Source organism: Aethalodelphis obliquidens, unplaced genomic scaffold, assembly GCF_003676395.1.
Source record: "Aethalodelphis obliquidens isolate GAN/ISIS:26980383/991018 unplaced genomic scaffold, ASM367639v1 scaffold4, whole genome shotgun sequence".
Lineage (NCBI taxonomy): Eukaryota > Metazoa > Chordata > Mammalia > Artiodactyla > Delphinidae > Aethalodelphis > Aethalodelphis obliquidens.
This window is the reverse complement of record NW_020837948.1, coordinates 66,410,726-66,415,264: the sequence shown is the minus strand read 5'-3', so window position 1 is coordinate 66,415,264 and position 4,539 is coordinate 66,410,726. Positions and strand designations below refer to the sequence as shown.

At 37.9% G+C, this 4,539-nt stretch overlaps 1 pseudogene; it reads left to right on the top strand.

The window, feature by feature from the left end:
* Nucleotides 1-1,288: 1,288 nt before the first annotated feature.
* On the top strand, nucleotides 1,289-2,376 carry LOC113613860 (beta-citrylglutamate synthase B-like; annotated as a pseudogene).
* The last annotated feature ends 2,163 nt before the right edge of the window (nucleotides 2,377-4,539 follow it).

Below are 4,539 nucleotides of genomic sequence, written 5' to 3'. Positions count from 1 at the left end.
AAATTGAAATCCTATCAAGTATCTCTTCCGACCACAACGCTATGAGACTAGATAACAATTACAGGAAAAAATCTGTAAAGAATAAAAACACAGGGAGGTTAAACAATACACTACTAAATAACCAAGAGATCACTGAAGAAATAAAAAAATACCTAGAAACAAATGAAAATGAAAACACGATGACCCAAAACCTACGGGATGCAGCAAAAGCAGTTCTAGGAGGGAAGTTTATAGCAATATGATCCTACCTCAAGAAACAAGAAACATCTCAAATAAATAACCTAACATTACACTTAAAGCAATTAGAGAAAGAAGAACAAAAAAACCCTAAAGTTAGCAGAAGGAAATAATAAAGATCAGATCAGAAATAAGTGGGAAAGAAATGAAGAAAACAATAGCAAAGATCAATAAAACTAGAAGTTGGTTGTTTGAGAAGATAAACAAAATTCATAAACCATTAGCCAGACTCATAAAGAAAAAAAGGGAGAAGACAAATCAATAGAATTAGAAATGAAAAAGGAGAAGTAACAACTGACACTGCAGAAATACCAAGGATCATGAGAGATTGCTACAAGCAACTATATGCCAATAAAATGGACAACCTGGAAGAAATGCACAAATTCTTAGAAAAGCACAACCTTCCGAGACTGAACCAGAAAGAAATAGAAAATATAAACATACCAATCACAAGCAATGAAATTGAGACTGTGATTAGAAATCTTCCAAAAACCAAAAGCCCGGGACCAGATGGCTTCACAGGCAAATTCTATCATTTAGAGAAGAGCTAACACCTATCCTTCTCAAATTTTCCAAAATATAGCAGAGGGAGAAACACTCCCAAACTCATTCTATGAGGCCACCATCACCCTGATACTAAAACCAGACAAAGATGTCACAAAGAAAGAAAACTACAGGCCAATATCACTGATGAACATAGATGCAAAAATCCTCAACAAAATACTAGCAAACAGAATCCAACAGCACAATAAAAGGATCATACAAGGAGATTTTTCAGCAGAGGACTGAAGGTTCTGCCGTAGTCTTCTCACCTGTCTTTCTTGTCAGCCTGCACTACTGATTTCAGACTCTGTGAGAGCTCCTACAATCCTCGAAAGAGTGTATATTCAGGAGGAAGTAACCCCAGAAAAGGAAGAACAGGCAGATCAAGATATGTAGCTCTGTGGCCACCAAGTTGTGGTTTTTGACAGATCATCAAATCAGGGAAGACTATCCCCAAATAGAGATCTTACGAGCTTTAAAGACCAAATGTTGTGAGGAGGAGCTGGACTTTAGGGCTGTGGTGATGGATGAGGTGGTGCTAACAATCCATCAAGGAAACCTGGGTCTTCGTATCAATGGAGAACTAATTACTGCCTACCCTCCGGCAGTAGTAGTGAGAATACCAACCGGTTGGGTGCAAAGTGATAGTGACATCACTGTTTTGCGCCATCTAGAGAAGATGGGATGCAGGTTGATGAACTGACCTCAAGACATCCTGAACTGTGTTAATAAGTTCTGGATGTTTCAAGAGTTGGCAGGTCATGGTGTTCCTCTGCCAGATACTTTCTCTTATGGTGGTCATGAAAATTTTGCTAAAATGATTGATGAAGCACAAGTACTGGAGTTCCCAATGGTAGTGAAGAATACATGGTGTCATAGAGGCAAAGCAATTTTCTTGGCTCGTGATAAGCGCCATTTGGCTGATCTAAGCCATCTTATTTGCCATGAAGCTCCATCCCCGTTTCATGGAAGAGATGTATATGTCAAAGAGTCTCATGGAAGAGTCTCATGGAAGAGATGTTAAAGAGTCTCATGGAAGAGATGTATATGTCATTGTCATTGGAGGCCGTGTGGTTGACACCATAACGCTGTTCAACAGATGGGAGGATGCAAAGCAACTGCTCACTAGGTGGTGTCGGGATGATGTGCTCATTGAGTAAACAAGGGAAACAGCTAGCTATCCAGGTGTCTAATATCCTGGGAATGGATGTGTGTGGCACTGACCTGTTGATGAAAGACAACGGCTCCTTCTGTGTCTGCGAAGGAGACAATGCAAATGTAGGTTTCATACCCTTTGATAAGGCTTATAACCTAGATGTAGCTGGTATCATAGCTGAATATGCCGCCTCCCTTTTGCCCTCTAGCCGACTCGCCTGGCGTTTGTCCCTGCTCTCTGTGGTGTCCATGACCAGTGAGACTAGTGAGCCGGAGCTGGGTCCCGCAGACAACACTGCTGTCGACAACATGAGCATAAGTTCCAGCTCTGTTGGCAGCGACCCTGAAACCATGGAGTGAGAGCTGCTCACCAAGCTCCCAGGGGGCCTATTCAACATGAACCAACTGCTAGCCAATGAAATCAAACTCCTGGTGGAGTGATTCCACCAGTAAATAATTAACCAACAAAACCCTTGTAAAGCTTTCTTTTTCTTCTTTCCTTTTTTTCATTCTGTTTTCTTTTTCTATTATTTTTTTTAAACCAACTTACAATGCTGTTCATGGAAAATGCTCAGGAAGATGAGAGAAAAATGAGTAGGATTAGTTAGGAAGGAGGAAGGGGGAGATAGATGAGACCTTTGCTACTAACCTGTTACTGACTTTGATTTACAAATACTACAGATAGAGAAGCAGAAGATGTGAGATACAGAAAAATGTCAGGCTCTCATAGTTACCCTTTTAAATTACTCAAAAATGTGTAGGCTCTCAGGCCATGAAGGACATAATTTTTTCATGGTCTCTTCCTTTTGTTTTTGTACAGTTGGTACAAATTTCAGAGTCGTGTAACTTCAAATTGTATTGTAATCCATGAGGAAGACATCTACCTAAATTATAACTTTTTATACAAATAAGAAAATTCAGCCTATACACTATTATCTAGGAGCTTTATGTTCATAGTTATGAAATCTTGAGGAGTTCTTTTATTGACTTTTTTCCCCTTAATTTGGGTGGGAGGGCAACGTGAATGTGACCCCATAAAGGTTTTTTTAATGATAAAGTTGGCATGTTTGCATGATAAAAGGGAAATGAACAGTATTGCAATGTCTGGCACACAAAATAACATTTACTCCATTGTAGATAAAATTGCACTAGTTAAAATATGTGCATTGACTTGTATCTGTTAGTGTTTTATCCTTTTTTGAAAGATATATGCTCTGTTAATGTTGCATTTGTTTTTAATACATGCTAGTCTTAACATTCCCTGATCTATGCCTGCATCTTTAACAATGGCCAAAGTGAAGAAAATGCTACCTTTTTTGTTAACAAGACACTGACTTGAAACATGTGCCTTTAAAGCCTTTTATTTTTTTCCTTTTTTCTTTTGGTGGTTGAGCATTTAAAGAACAAGGACAAGGAAAATATTTTGGGGGGGCAAATCAAGGGTCTATAAGTTCCTAAGTATAAAGTTGAAGTGATTTCTGACACCAGCGTTATATATCTGCATTTTTCACATTTTAGGAGGGTGTGTGTGTGCACGTGTGTGTGTGTGCACACGTGTGCATTCTTGCATGTTTATGTGCTTTGCTTTTTGTGCTTTTTGATCAACCAATCAAAAAGGAAACCAATCAACCAATCAAAAAGGAAAGATTCTAGAAAATGGAGCATGATGGGAAACAGTTTGTTACTTTAACAAAAAAACAACTGAGTCGTTTTCATAACTGTAATCTACTGGGTAGAGGTACCCACCTAAAGACATGAGGAGAATAGCTGCTTCTTAGACTTTTGTGTATGTGTATGTTGTCTGCTTTTTTTCTTTGCTTCTAGACTGTTCAGTGTATGATTTATTCCAGGATACATGCTTTTCCTCTGCTTCTTGCTGTGCATTTTCTCCTATTACACATAGGTTTTGGGGTGGGGTGGACTGAACATTTTTGTTTGGGGATTATTTAGCAGTATTGAGACTCTTATAGCCCTATTCTGAAGACTTCAATATTCTACTCTTTATATTACTTTATTTCTGAATTTATAAAAGCCCCAAATTGCATATAATATGAGCCTTTAAACATGGGTAAAACTATCCCAATAAATGCTTTGGAAGGTGTGTTAAGAAATGGAGATGCTCCAGAGCTCAATGTAATTTTTTTAAGCAGCAAGTTCCATCTCCCTACAATCCTCTGAAACTTTTTACCCGAGTCCTTTCTTGCCTCTCCAGTGCTTTTTTCCTTCAGATGGACCTTAAACATAATTTCTTCAACACTACTAGAGAGACTTTGAGGCAATAAATCAGTATTAACCAGCTCTAACAGAGGTTTGATCATGCTTATTTGTACAGTTTCCACCCCATTTAAAAAAAGGAATGTAATAAAACTTGTTTTTTCTATAGAATTAAATAATAATAAAATGGAGTGAAAGGTTGATTGTTGACAAATAGAAAAAAAAAAAGGATCATACACCATGATCAACTGGGGTTTATCCCAGGAATTCAAGGATTCTTCAGTATACACAAATCAATCAATGTGATAAACCATACTAACAAATTGAAGGAGAAAAAGCATATGATCATCTCAATAGATGCAGAAAAAACTGAATTTTTGACAAAATTCA